This window comes from Plectropomus leopardus, chromosome 10, assembly GCF_026936395.1.
Source record: "Plectropomus leopardus strain MGB_pleo_1.0 chromosome 10, ASM2693639v1, whole genome shotgun sequence".
NCBI lineage: Eukaryota > Metazoa > Chordata > Actinopteri > Perciformes > Serranidae > Plectropomus > Plectropomus leopardus.
Window position 1 is genome coordinate 29972715 of NC_142185.1, and position 16318 is coordinate 29989032.

At 38.6% G+C, this 16318-nt stretch overlaps 1 protein-coding gene across 2 annotated transcripts in view; it reads right to left on the reverse strand.

Annotated features, from left to right (window-relative positions):
• The window catches only part of kalrna (kalirin RhoGEF kinase a), a 165833-nt gene that overhangs the window by 50544 nt on the left and 98971 nt on the right, over positions 1-16318 (reverse strand). The window lies entirely within an intron of this gene.

The following is a 16318-nucleotide window of genomic DNA, read 5'->3' on the forward strand; positions in this document are numbered from 1 at the left end:
GGGGGAGTGTTGTTAGTGCGGTTTTAAGCTTTAACCAGCAGATGATCTGGAGCTTGTGTTGGCATGTGTTGTTGCTGTTTCGAACTGAGAGTAAATTTACTCGACTCGACTCAGTCTCTTCATCTCATCATTCCTGCACTCCCACAACGTCATGCATCCATGCTCCTGCAAACCTGCAACAAGGAGTCATGGCAGCAAGGAAGAAAAAGTCTATTTCTTCATTTCATGAAGAAAGATGGCACAGTGCTGCTTGTAATTTCTGTAAAATTATAATTTCAAGGAAGGGCGGAAACACCAGTAATATGCTGAAACATTTTTTTCAACACAACACGAGCTTAAATTCAAGGAATGCTATGTGTTTGACACTATGCACAAGTGCCACTGCTTCCCAACCGAGCAGCATTTCAATTACTGAGGGCAGATTTCCTATTTAACAGGCAGGCTTAGATTTGATTAATGACTATGAAAAACTTAAATGAAAACAAGTGCTGCACAAATATCCTTTCCTTTATTTAGATGATAACAGTGGAACTTTTGTGACACGAGTCACAAGCATTAATAAAAGAATCAGACCTAGAAGGAGAATTGATAATAGCATTAGTATCAAGAAAATGTTATGAATTCCCATCCCTTTCCAAAGGTAGTAAATGTTCAAGTGCAGTGAGATATTGCATGCTTCACTCTCCATCAATAATCAGCTAAACGTAAAACATTGCTAATCGGTGGTTACTCCGATAGCCTGGTAAGACCATCCTGATAATGTGAGCTTAATGTTGTGCTTGAGATGCCATCTTATGAAAAGATTATATTTCCAAACTGTAATTGCTGAAGTTTATCCATCTGAATTTTAAGTGTTCCAAGAAGAGGAAACGAGTTTGAAAGCAGTATAAAGTTGCAGAGGACTTTCTAATGTGTCTTTTAATGTGAAAATATGCCTTAGTGCAAAATGAAGAAGGATTAAATATCCACCATCAGCAGATGGGAATTTGCACTTTTATCAGGATTTACATTTGCTAAAGTTTAATTTTTAGTGTTATTAAACATTTTCGCAACCAAACACAATATGTTATTATCAATATGAAAACAAACTTTTATACAAAATAGCAGAAAATGTGAGATTTCATTTACAAAAGGTTTTGAACCAGCAGTGTGACTGCACCAATAGGCCAATCATCTCATTTTCAGCATCACCCTAATGTGGTGGCCTCATTTGTGTGTGTGTGTGTGTGTGTGTGTGTGTGTGTGTGTGTGTTTGATGGCGTGTCTTGTGCTCTACTTCTATCTGTCATATGACCATTTCTTCACACTGAAAACACGCACACACACATGCACGCAGCAGCTTGTGATGGTCATATGTTAGAACAGAGGAAGATAGCATTGAGCAGAACAAACGCGCTTCACCTCCTTCAACAGCAGAACTAATGGACCCTGCTAAGATCAGGAAACTTCAGTTGTAAGTTATGATCCGGTGAATGACAAGGTCAAGATTTTATTTTCCATACTCTAGCAATGGATGGATCGGTTTGAATGTAGACGGCGTGCACAGCAGCCTTCATTCATTAGCAGTTCAGAGTACGACAGTGACGGAGAGAAAAACAGGTTATTGAAAAATGTGCGATGACTTTAACTGGTGGAACATCAGTCCCACTTTAGTGCAGCATGAGGTCAGCACTGAAGATGTTTTCTAATCTACATTTTAAGGGGCCTTTATGTTCAAAGGTAAAAAAAAATAGTTGAAACAAAAAAATGAGTCACATTCATTGTGCAGCAAGCTTTCCTGTACTTCTGGCAACAAGGTTTTCAAAGGCATTACAACTCATCCCTTCCAAACAAGCATGACTAATAGAAAAAGTGTTTTTATAAAGCAGATGAAAATTTCATGCTTGAAACTTCAACACAATTAGACTAAAGATAAGTATGTTAAATCAAGATGAAAATAAACATTACCCTGTAAAATGGGCTATATAGAGGTCACCATTAATTAAAAAAAAAAACAACAGTTATTTTTACCGTCATATTACTTCTGTCTCACACACACACGCCTCTGATTTTTTTTCCCACATGAGAGTGAAAATTGTAAACAAGCCAGAATGGCAGTGCATGCTAATGTGGAAATATTTTTGATAGTCAGCGACCACCAACCCTGTCTCCAAGGGATTACTTTCATATGCAACTCATTGCAATTCTTAGATTCAGTGGCACATTTTGTTCCAGTGCAAGAAGTGCATGCTTTATTCTTATACCACAGTGTCTGACGTCAACACTGAAGAGCCAAAGTTCAAGCTCTGTCTTGGACTCTAAGTCAGATTTTACTTCTGAACATTCAAGGAAGCATGAGATCTTTACCATAACTTAGCCAAGTTACCCAAACATGACCATGAAACACATTTATCATGCTTTACTTGCAGAAAGTGAATATTGTGGGGAAAACCAATGGGAAAGGTGGACAGTAACCATCAACACTGTCAATGTGAACGTGAACATTTTGAGGACATAACTAAGAAAACATAATCTGAACAGATACAGATAATGCCAAAGAATTAAAGATAAACATATTTCTTACGCGAACACTGTGACATTTTCATGCCTTTTTTATTTTAAGGGACAGTCAAAAATACAGATTTTTAATAAGGATAATCCAAAGACCCTGTTGTGAGCAATTTCATGTAGGGACTATTTTCTTTCTATCAAACTACCCCTGCCAACTGTATCACCAGGCAAAAGGAAGCGCTAATGTACTAGCTCAGCCCAGGGAACACCATTACTGTTTACATCCTGTGCTGCCACAAACACGAGCCTGTGCTCCATGAGTGGATGCAAACTGCCTTCTGCAGGGTGACAGTGTGCAGATGTAGTTCATTGTAAAGAAAACAGCTCACAGCAAGGTCTGTGGATTATCTTGAGTAAGAGAGACTTTTCTATCAAGTTTTTCAGATTTATTTTTTGGGGTTCTTTGACCACTACAAGCCGTGTGCCATCTATTTACATTATATTGTAGAGAAGGCACACATCTCTACAGCTGATATCTCTAATACTCGGCAACTCACAGCAAAAACTATCCAGATTGATAAATAATACACGAGGAAAAATATGTGTTTTTGATTTTGGATCAAGTGTCATATTAAATTCCTAAAACAGTTAATTTAGCTAAATAACATTTTTCATGACTGCAGCTAGAAATAATCCAGACTACTTGTCACATCTGAAGATAAAAGAGCTTGCAGGCTCATTTCAACAGTATCTTAGGACTGTAAAGATCAAATAGGGTTTGCTTGTCAAATGTGAATTCACTGCTGATTCATAAGAAATGACACATTGAGCAAGTGTGAAAAGTTTTCTTTCTCCAAAGAAGTAAAATCTGACTTCCCTCCACATCTGAAATAAACATTGCAATAACTATGTTAGAAATGTCATGCTTTTCTCAAAAAGTGCACAATTTTCACAATATTGGGAGCTTTTAAACTGTACTATTCTAAGGTCACAGCTGGCTGGCTGACTACACTTTGTCCTGCACTGCACACTCGCTGTATATACAGTATATAAAGCCCACTGAGTGGTATATACGTTTATCTAGCACAAGAGATAACTCTGCAGTACATAAAGGTGTTTTCAGTTTTAGGGAAAAGAAAATGTTGTAAAAACAACAGTCAGCGGATGCTGGACTGAGTCGTATCTTCCTGGTGTGGAAACCACGGAAAAATGCCTCATGTCCCAAGTGTGAAGAGTGGGCAACTCTAAATACATCTCTATTCCAGGGAAACTCCTCCCTGTGTGAAGCTGTCCTCTGGTTAAGAATGAAGACAGTAAAACATCTCGATCTCTGTATTATGTTGCCTTCCATATGTTTAGAGAGAGAGTACGGACAGCTACAGTGTCAGTGCAGCCACGCTTTAAGGTACAAGCACGCTCATTATGCAACAGTGTTGCGCTCTGATCACATGTTAGGCTCTGATGCTGTAGTGCGGGTTAAAATGAGTTTCACAGTGAAAAGTATAAACAAGTGTTTGGTGTTTGTTCGCACAGGAGCAGAACCGCATCACAGAGACCAGTCCAACCAGCCCAGCGTCATATTGGTCCAAAATATAGTGGCGAGAGTAAAAAAATAAGGAGTGAAAAGTTCAGCTGTGGCACATTATGTCTGAGCCACCCTGTCTGAGCCACAGTCCTACTGCACGACTGAAAAATACTGAAGCAGTGTGGCCAATAAGAGCCCACTGCTGTATTACACAACTGAAGATACACTGGAAAAAGCTGCACAGACAATTTAGAAACCACTCAAACCGAACATTTAATTCAGCGGTAGTGACTCCTCCAAGTGCACAATCACAAGCATGCTGTGTATGTTTTCAAAAATGAGGTAGACTGATCTATTGTCACAACTGACAATAATGGCAAGTCAGAGTTAGGGCAAACATCAAAGTGTTGCCACTAAAGGTGTTTCATAAGGATCAGTTCTTGGCCTTGTCTTGTTTACAATTTTTACTATTATCACTGTCTCTTCTATGACTGTAATATTCATCTTAATGCAGCTGGCATTATTCTCTATTGTTTCGTTGACTATTTTAGTGCCCTTCAAGATGCAAAACAAGGTTTATGAGTCTTTCCAGAGCAATAGATACTGATTTCTACAGGGGTCATAACACTCACCAATGTGAGTGTCAGTCTTGAGACTGTGCTGAAGATAATTCCATGCGTTTGATGCACAAAAACTACTGGCAGATTTTCCAAGTTTATAATAAACGCTTGTGTACTGAAGCATACAACAGTTGGTAGAGAGAGTTTGGTCATGTGGTGCAGTCCAGCATAGATGTTATAAAAAGGTGGTGAATGTCCAATAAGGGATTTATGAATGAAGAGAAATGTTTATGTGTTTGTGCTAGAGAGGAGAAACTAGTTCTGTGATACAGATGGACAATGCAAGTTGATGTCAAAACTGCGTTTGACTGTTTTTAGAGAATTTTCCCCTACTGATATGTTTAACTCTTAATTTTTTTCTGTATTTCAGTATCACTGAAAATGAAAGAAATGAAATGACTTTCAAGGATTGGATGAAGATTTAAATAAATTAATTAATTAAGTGAATTTCCTTCAGACTGCCCAGCCCTAATATACCATGCAACTACAAAGCATCTTAGAGTGGAAAATGAGAACTTTTTTGCTTTTACTGATCCTTATTAAATAAATGTTGATTTCACAGTGTAATGACTATAGAAAAATGACACCATCCGCATTAGCATTGATTCCCTATAAGCTTCACTTTCATTATGCAATTCTGTCTGCCACTGGGTGCAATCTCACTGGAACATGAAGCCTTGATTTACAGCACAAAGGAAGTGAAAAAGGCAGTTAACCTGCCCAGTATGATTCTTCCAAAACATTTGATGAATTTTCAAAAAGAAGAATGAGTAGAATCTTACTGATAAATTCCCAAAATACTGTGTGCCCTTTTATTTAAACTGTCAAGGCTGCACACAACAGACAGATAATCTTGTATTGAGAGTCCACATTGTTGATACACCACCAACAAGTAAACTGTTTGTTATTGTCAGTGGGCAGTGGTGTGGATGGAGTGTGCTGCATTTAGTCAGCAAAATAACAGCATGACAGTGTTTACACTGTTTACCCACGGTGCCTGCTCTGTAATCTGAATCAAACTGGCTTCAACTCAGCAGTCTGGACGCTCACATTTTATTTATCCCGTCTCTCTGTGGCAGCTAATGGCCTGTTTCCTGTCTGTCTGTCTGCCTGGCACACACACACACCCTGTTTAACCATTAACCTCCCCAATTACACACTTACACACACACACACACACACACACACACACACACTCGCACACGCACGCACGCACGCGCACACACACTCACAGAGACACACACTCCCTCCTGCAGTCCAGCTTTAAAACACGTTAAGTGAAAGTCAACAGCACGTATGATCTGGATTAGCATCTGAATCAGTGGCCAAACCTCAACAACTAAACCTCAAAACACTTTTTTCCCCCCAGATTTTAAACTCAAAATCTCAGATCTCAAACTCTTAACAGCTGCAGGAGGACGGCTGCACACAGACTTCTTTCTTTTAAGTCAAAGATCACACAGAACTTGACTGCACACAATCCGTCTGTTCTCTCAGCAGCTCCATCATGGAGAAAATCGAGTTAAAACAGAAGACTGTGTGCAGAGTGTCTGTGTCGAAGAAGTGCGTCCAAATATCGTATTTCTACATGCATTAACAATATACAAATGAGTAATATAGTGTTGCCTATGGTAGTATACAAAAGTATTATGAGCAAGTAGCTTCTTCTCTGATGTAGCAGCAACATCACTTATGTTTCTTTACCAAAATTATTAACTTTCACCAAAATAATTAACTTTTGACACTTTTTGCTGAGTGTATCAACACATTTTGGGTCATTAACTTTAATTTAACTATAGTCTTTCTGGAGAAAATGTTCTTCTATGACACCAGAATTCAGCATAGTACTTGAGTTAAACATGACAGTGCTACTTTCAGACACAGTCTAATAGTTAACCAGCATATTTGTCATTACAGACAGCAATGAACAGCAAACAGCACTAACCAGTACAATTTGAGCTGCTAATGAAGCAGCTGGTGTTCAGTGTGTGTAGAACAGCAGTTTGTACTCACTCTGCTGCTCTCTTTGAACAGTTTAAAGCTCATCCACTTTGGCATGTTGATCTCTCCTCTTCTGTCTCCTTCTCTCTCTGTCTTTGACAACTCCCTCGTTTGTGTCTTTGCCACACACACAAACACGCCCTCACACTGTCCCTCTCTCTCTCTCTCTCTCTCTCTCTCTCTCTCTCTGAACAAACAACCATAGCTTTGTGTTAGACAGGGACGGCACTCGGCTTGGGGTGTGTGTGTGTGTATGTTTGTGTGTATGTGTGTATGTGTGTGTGTGTGTGTGTGTGCGGGTCAGTGTGTTCACATTTCTCCCACTCCCGGGAGCTACTGGGGCACTAAAACACTTTCCACCACTCCTTGTGGGTCTGTGTGTGTGTGTGTGTGTGTGTGTGTGTGTGTGTGTGTGTGTGTGTGTGTGTGTGTCAGTGTGACACGAAAGTCATATGACCAGCAGATGGCTACTGTACGTCTTCGGTCTGAACCCAACACTGAATGAATTTGATTCATGAGAACACACACATGTAAACAGTTGCGAGGCAGTGTAACAGTGCTGTAACTGTAAGATGAAACACTTTAAACAACGCAACAATACATGACATTGGTTACTAATCAGAAGGTATCAAATTCATAAATTTTATTTTTGTCACTTATATCCAGTGCTGTCTTACCACAAAACCAAACCACATAATAGGTACAAATAAATAAAATAAAGAAGTTACAGGCAGTTTGATACAGTTCAGTTTCCTGGGTCCACACCTCAAATCTGCACACTTCACAGAGCTGACTGATATGTCTGTCATCGTGACATGAGACGGTGCTTTCTCAGTAAATATAAAAAAACAACCAATAAGTGCTGACGGAGTACTTGATTTGCCATTCAGCTCTACAGGGTTCCTACAGCTTAAGACTAGTTCAATTTCAGACTGTTTATTGCCACTTGGAATAAAATTAAAGACCAATTTTACAATAACCAAAATTTAAGAGAAAAAAATGAAACCCACATCAATTACTTAGGGTAAGGAACAATTTTTTAAAATGTCTATTGTCAAATTAAACACAAATTTTTGGTCAAGTAGAAAAGATGGATGATTAACTTAAAATGTTGGGAAAAAAAATACAACCTAAAGTGGGCCATAAAAGTAACCATCTTGAAAAAAACACTTTTTAATTTGCTGTGAGTGGTATGCTGATCTGTGTGATGGTTATGCTAGAGGCATTTTGTTATTACCAATTGTTTTGAGATTTTACAACACAACATCAGAAAAAAAACAATGAATAAAATCCTTTTTATCAGCATTTTTAAGACTTTGACAAGTTGATATAAGATATTTTAGTACCAATTAAGGCCTTATTTTTAGATGAATGAATTCAATGCCTTTTGAAACTTTTTATGGATTTGCAGGGACCCTGGCTTTACTAAGGCCGTTGTCAAGCTGCTGTCGAGCATTGTCAAGCAGTGTACCTGGGACAAGTAAGGTGTATTAAAACAACAATGGTGAGCACTATAGACATGATAGACGCCATCAAGGCTGTTCTAAATCAACATGTCTTCTTAATATATCCTGACATGGTAGTTTGTTTTACTTTACTCCAGTCTTTAAAACCCCAGAGTGGACTTAAAATTGACGTTAGATTCAGGGGAATACATCACAGTGAAAGCAGTGTCAGACTGAAGATGGAAATAAGAGTTTAACATTCGCGCAATACTGCCTGATATGGAGCAATCGATATGATACATTCTGGGACAAAACCAGTCAGAGCTGCCAACTTTAGTTAAAGATGTCAGTCAGGGAGATTTCCTGTTGATAGGGTCTGTATCCAGCTGCAGAACTACTTTGGCCACTTTCATCATGTGACAGCAATTCATGTATGTCACATGTATAGTATAATGGAAATTCAGTTTTCTTCAGACTTACACTATGTGATATTAAAAACATGTGAAGCCAGAGGGAAATGATTTGCTATAATTCTTAATGGTGTTTTGGGTGTTACTAACTGTTTTAGAGGGTCATTTTTTAAAAAAATATGCTGTCATGTACATATTGAGTGTCTTGCCATACAGAACGTTTTTCTTTTAGTTTACAAAAGTTTGAGGTATGTATCTTTGATTTGTGCTGCCAATCAAACACAACGAAAGTGGCATTTCATTTGTGATGCTAAAGATACTGAATAGTTAAATTCAAACAAGACTAAAGGCTGATTTATGGTAGGTCTTCGACACTTTTGATGAGTATCACTGAAGGATGTTAACAATCAATCATTTTATTATTGGGGCCGATATTTAGCATTTTACCAATTATGTATATCAGTGTTGTATTTTAATGACCGCCAACAAAATTAATTACAAGTACAAATAAAGTGTCAGCATGGGAGGAACTTTTACTTTGTAAAACCTCAGGGAGCTACTTTTATTTATTCATTTTTTTAAATTTAAATTTCCACTTTACTTTATAAAAAAGTTGCTGGGAACTATCTGTATATCATGTTGAAAGTCTCAGTTTTGATTAAACATTTGCTGAAGACATTCAAACGAAGTCTTATTTTGGAGTTAGTTAGTATTGACAGAAAGATTTTCATTTTTATTGTAAATGCATACTGGTTCCAAATATTGGTTATCGGTCTAATAAAGGTAGAAGAAGAAGGAAAAGGTAGATTTGTCATCTTTTTCTTAAACAAAATTTAAGAAAGAAAATAAAATACTAACTACTAATAACTGGTATCCGTCCTGAAAAAACAATACAGCTAATTTTGACTGATTAATACAAATCACTTTAACAGTCAAAAATGGATATTAAATATAACAGGCGCAACAGGAGAAAATGATAAAACAGTGGATTCTTCTGCTGCCCATGCTGGAGTTACATGATGCGACCAGGGCAATGCAATGATGTTGCTCCTGGGAGACAACTACAGCACTCTTCAGTAAGCTAATGACCCACAGGCAGAGACACCCATATAAGAGACGACCCCTCCGTACGATACTACTCTACAATCTATGTGAATTCAACTTCTGCCAGATGGCATGAGCTAACATATCAGCAGCAGCGAACATAAAAAAACGAGCTGTAAAATTCTCCCAATATACTCATTCCAACAACAATACAACAACCAACCAACTAATATTTAACCTCATCAAGATGTGAGAAATATATTGTTTTTTTTAGTAATGTGTGTAAGCTGAGCGTATAGTTTCTGAGCAAAACTCATTCCTCTGGGTGACTCAGCCTGATAGACTCAAGCCAGGCATCATTTATTGCTTGAATTCATTTATGTCACAGGGACAAAAATGGAGTCAGTGGTTACTGAGCCCCTTTCCAAGCAATGATGCACATTTAGTCCTATAGGAGTAATGTGCTAGTAAGTTTTATTGGCCCTGGCTCACAGAAGAACACATTTTTTACTCCAACTGAAGGCAGAGGCTAAAAAAATGTTTGCTCTCTGACCTACAGGGCTGTGGTAGAGCCATGAGGGCCGCCAAGCTGTCAACCACTGGAACGACGCTTTAAATAACACGAAAACCACAGACTGAACCACAGCTGACTCACTGCACCAAGAAACGTCACAGAAAGACATACTCCAAACAACGTCACAGGACTGACATATATACTGAAACAAGATGTTACAGATTTGGCTGAAACCTCAGCGTGTCAGCAAAACACCACAGAGCTGACTTGTGAATCAGGTCATGTATACTGGCACAGAGCTGTCCTTCACTATACTGTACCTCACTGAACCTAGAGCAGGTTCGACATCAGCTCATGCTGCCCTCAGTCATTATGGTCCTACCCTCTGCTAATCTCTACCACCTGAACTGAGGGCTGCTACAACTATCTTCTCTTAAAAGAAGACTAAAAACAAATTAATTGTAAGCTTTTAATTAGGCTGTTAGTGTGTGGTTAATGGGTATAATTTATAAAATCAGTCTTATTATCATTCCCTTTTTGATAATAACACCCTGTTGTGTTTTTATCTGCCCAGTTGCCAGAGGAAAGTATTGGCATTTAACGTTTCCATAAACCACAAATATGTTACATTTGTACATTTCAAGCATGTCAACATTTTTAAAGTGGTGAAGGGGACGATGGATAGTGTGTCAACTATGGGACATCTGCCAAGTTGCAGACTAAAACAAAAAAAAGGTTACCTAACAAATAAATGCTGCTGTTTCCAGCTGGGATAGTGCCACCAAAGTGGTTGTTTATACTAAGACTTTGCTGTGTTTCATGCCGAGATAGTGACAAAAATAAAGGGTATTTGATAATGAGACACCACTGAGTTTCCTGCCGGGAAAGTGCTTTTTGCAGAGACATCGTTACATCTCCAACCAAGTTGGTTGGGTATTTTTTATTCAAAACAAAATCTTTTCCTAAAAGTAATAAAGTTATTTTTGTGCCTTAATCTAATCACATGTTCACAACACTGTTGTTGAAATTTAAAAGTTTCAACATATTCACTAGATCATAAGGTATAAGGTATGTACATGTTATTGGTGGTTTGCAGCGAAATGCAATGCCAACATTTATACTGTGATTGGAATGGTTTGAAAATATGCAATATCTTCTTATAAGTTCTTGTAATGTATGATCTTTTCTTTTTTTTAAAATACTTCTTACTTTGAAGTCGTATGACGTGCTGTATAAAAAAATTAACTTCAGTATTTGGATAGTGATACAATAAGTCTTAATACATATTTGACAAAAAAGGTAGCTTATCAGTGCCTTCTAAAATGACTAAATGACTTTTACAGAAATGATGTCTGATCGGCTATCTTTAAGGTTAATGTTTGGTTCATTTCAAGCCACTAAGGTCAAGAAAAGGTTGCGTTCATGGATAAGGGAAAACAGCCTTTGGTAGGAAAAAGGTCACAGAAGTTACAAACTACGTAACCATTCACCCTGACCTTCTGCTACGTAGAGAGGGCAGTCATTACTCACATAACCGCAAGATGTCATTTGACAGGAAAATGTAAAAACAAGTTCATTTAGTTATGTAAATCAACAAATTTGGTTTGTACTAAAACCATGATTATTACTTTAAATTCAGAACGTCAGATATGATTTGAGGGTCTTCTCCCCAATGTTCCTAAATGTGCTCCTGCACTGTCAAAAAATTGGAGGACTGTGTACATCAAGTGCTTTGATTCCTACAAGTAATGTTAACAATGCTGAAAAGCATCCCAACTCAGACACCCCAGATCACTAGGTCTGTTAAAACAGCCCAATGAATGCCACAGGATAAAAGGTAACTATTCCATTGCTACTTCAGGAGAAGGATCAGTCTGTCAGATTGAGATGCTACATGCAGAGATGCTTTGAACTGATAACACTGTAGTACGTCTGCTCTAGTCTGTATATGAGCATAGAAAAAACAAGATAACAGGAGCCAAAGAGAGAAGAAAAAGCAGCAAACAGAAAAACTCTGTAAAAATGAGAAAAATAGGAAGAAACAAGGAGGCATTTGTCAACCAAAACTTCTCTAAAAACCATCAGAAACAGTAGCTTCCCACCCGTCTACACACTCACTCACTCACACACACTCACCACCACCACCACCACTCACTCACCACTCACCACCACCACCACCACCACCACTCACCACCACTCACCACACCACCACCATCACCACCACCACCACCACCACCACCACCACCACCACCACCACCACCACCACACACACACACACACACACACACACACACACACACACACACACACACACACACACACACACACACACACACACACACACACACACACACACACACACACACACACACACACACACACACACACACACACACACACACACACACACCCTCTAGGCCCAGACAGCCAGTGGAACATTTGACTATGCCAACGCTGGGCTGTTATTATGATATACGAGAGAGAGCGGTTGAGAGAGAGACAAAGCGAGAGAGAAAGAGAGAGAGAAAGAGAGAGATGTGTGAAAATTGAGAAAGTGAGGAAAAAGGGATGGACTGCAAAAGGAGCAACTAGCTGTGGGTGTGTGTGCACATCCAGGAAGGAGAAGGAAAAAAAGAGGAGCACGATAGACAGGAAAATAGGGCGAGGCAAGACGGAGAAAGGGACAAAAATGTTTATGCGAGGTGAGGAGCAAAAAAAAAAAGCAACATATGGCTACATATTGAATCTGAACCTGTATTAATGGTTTTTGTATCTTCGAGCAAACACTGAAATTTAGGAAGAAATAACTTCCCTTTTAAAAAAACATTTTAAAAAAGTATTTTAATCTACCAAAAGAAAATGGCAATTATTGCAGTCACACTGTGCCTTTCAGCCCTCATATTCAAATGCATTTTTATGTTATTTAAAATTTTGCTGAGTCATTTCCTAACATTGTTGATTAGCCACTGTTCAAATATAGTGAATAAAAAACAATAAAGACAACCAACAACAATAACAACAAAAAAAAAAATAAAATGCATATGCAGAAATGCATATTTAGGCTGATTTTGCTGTCATGAATATAAAATGTTAAATCCACAATGTATGTAGTTATTCCTTCATTTAAAACAATATTAATTGCAGACTAACAACAGTAGAGCTCTCCAGGTTGATCTAAGGTCATGACGAACTTGGTGAATGGCATTTTGTTTTATCTTCATAGCAACGGATTTATGAGCAAGAGGGTCAAAGTTCAGGACGCAGTGTTATGAAGAAGTATGCCCCGATGGTATGCATACCACATGCAACAGTACATACGTTGTGAGGGCAGCTGCAGTACCTACTCAAGCAAAAGAAAAAGTATGCGATTCAGAGGGCACCCACGGTCTTTGACCCCATGGGAACTTCGGTGTATGACATTTTTGCGATATAACTGGAGCGGCAATGTCGGAGGGTTACAGCAGATGCCGCCAGAAATAAGGGGATGGTGTAAAACTCAAATGGATGGCATATGAGGGAATGCTTTACATAGAAAGTACTTGTTTATGGTCTTTTATTAAAGATCCTTTCAATTATTGCAGAATTCTTCAGGAATCTCACTCATATCTTTATTTTTTTGTATTAAATAACCCCAGGCTGACTGCGAACACGTCAGTGAAACGAATAAATCATCCCCATGATCTGTGATAGCGCGCCAGCTTTTGAGCCGAATGCAGAGCAGATTTTACTGCTAATGTGTCAAACGGCAATTATATGACGCAATGTGACACTGTGTCCCAGCCTTCGTTTAATAGCTTTGGCTATCACTACTGTTACTAATAGTGTTAACCTTGTCACGTATACTAGGACAACAATCTGGTTTCCAAGGTAATGGATTTTGCCCTGACAGTAAACCACACCCCCATCCGTTTGAGAGAGAACCAGAAAACAGGAAGTAAAATTGGAGTGGGGCTGTAATGAGCAGGTCAACACCTTGAAAGAGATAATTTTTTGTTAAGTGGTGGAGCATACTGACTATCTAGAGTAACAACAATAATTCTACTTTATGCCTTTTTCACCTTTTCTTCATTAATTTAGTCATTTCAGCAATGCTATCTTATTGTGTGTTTGTGTGTCGAGGGGAGTATATTATAGTCTTTTTATAACAGTGAGAGAATGACATTTCTATACCATGGGCTTTTTTTCCCAATAAATAGGTTTCTCCCAGAGGAGTGATGGTAGAAAGCACTGCATCCAGTTCGTCCTCACTCACACATGCAGTGAGTTATCCTCACACATCCCCAGCCGACTGTGACTCAATGAACATTTTACAACTGGAAAAACGGACACTGACTAGCAAACACTGCAGCAATGCTATTCTCCCTGGGGGAATAAAAAACATCCAAATGTCCACCTGTCATGTTGTCCGTCTCACAAGTATAACTTGTTTGAAACAGTAATCTGGTGACTGGTTAGATTTTTAAAAATCTACGACTTTTCATCTGCTGACTAAGGGTAAACCCGCTGTGTCTATCTCACAGGACTGGAGTAAAAGGCATTTAAAGGGAGATACTGAACCCGAAGTGTAACTTCAGAGTGGTTCAGCATTAAACAAACATGGCTGATCAGATAATTGACTAAATAAACATCTTGACTTGTTTTGACTCCAAAATACACAAAGAATTGGTATACTTAATGATAATAAATCCCCGAAGGGCCGGCAGAGCCATGGGAACACAACAGAAAGGGAGTGCCAACGCCTTCTACATTTGAGACATCAAGTACTGCCACGCTTCCACTAACCTCTTGGGGAAAAAATACAGTAATGTCTCGAACCAGAGTGTCTCCAGTGTCACCGCATTCACTCACTTCAAATTTGTGCTTAAACAAAAGATAATTAGATTTAGGGAAAGTAAATTAGCGCCCTACACAAAGGGGATGGAATGGGAGGACTGCAATTTATTTATCCCTGCACATCGCCTCTAAACACAGCCCTGTTTATTGTGCTTTTTAGAACTCACAGCACTGTCCTTAAGTTGCCAAATATTTATTTTTTGTTGTCCCATTAGAAAGTTGCTCTCAGACTCAATGTACAGCCTACTTTACAACAGCAATAAATATAAAAATTACGAACTGCATCCAAGAAATACATACACAGCACAACCCACAGTTAAAGCCACACTGCTTGGTCAGCAGCATATGAAATATAAAACGTATCAAAACAAAATACAGGGACTGTGATTTTTTTTTTTTTTCTTTGATGTTTTCAGGAAAACAGAAGAGGAAAATCTAAAAATAGCTTGCTGGAGTGTTCAAAATCCTAGAAACAATAAACTAGACCAGAACAACAACACACCCACTCTCAAAAAAAACCTGGAAAAATTCATTTTTGTGTTTTCTTTGGACAGGAGGAGTTGGGAGGACCACCACCGACATGCAGTATAAAATCACATATGCAGACAGGACAGACCTGTGTGTGCATGTGTATGAATTATTTTTATGCGTGCATGTACTGTACATACATATACAGTATATTATGTACTAATATACATAAAAAACAAACTAGAAGGGAAAGTGACACTGACAGTGTGATATTGATAGAGACAAAAAACAGAAGGAGTAAAATAATTCAACTTCTACTACACACACAACCCACACTGCGAAAGCCAGTCCGATCGAGTGAGGTAGACTCTGTGTGTGTCTGTTAGTGCGCGCATGCATGCTTGTGTGCGTGCATGCCTGTGTGTGTGTGTCCGCGTGCATTGTGCTGACATTTAGAGGCAGGGTAATGTGTAGGCGTGGGGTTTCTTAGTGAAAAGGCCACACTGTGTAACACTACAGTGGGAGGCCATGACAGACATCTGTGTGGGTGGATGTGTGTGTGTATGTGTGTGTGCATAGCAATGAAAAGGGAGTTACTGTAGTAGTAGTAGTGGAGAACAACCAGTTCATATCAAAACATTTAATACAATTGTGGAGTCAGAACAACCAAAAAATCTGCTGCACCAAAGTCATTCAAAAAACTGCAAATTTGACATTTTGTTGCTTATTAGCAAATAAGCTAGACCTACAAAACTGTAGGTCTAGTTTAGACCTTTAAACAAGGTATAAGGAAGCACTCAGCAGTAATTCAGCATACATCCAATCACACAATTAAATGAAATTCTATTTTTTATTTATTTATTTTTGGTTTTACTTGTTGCTCCTTTGCCTCCTTCCAACAACATATACTGTATCACACACTATTAAAGCAGTGCCAAGTACCTGTTTGACACAGAAAGAGCCATAAC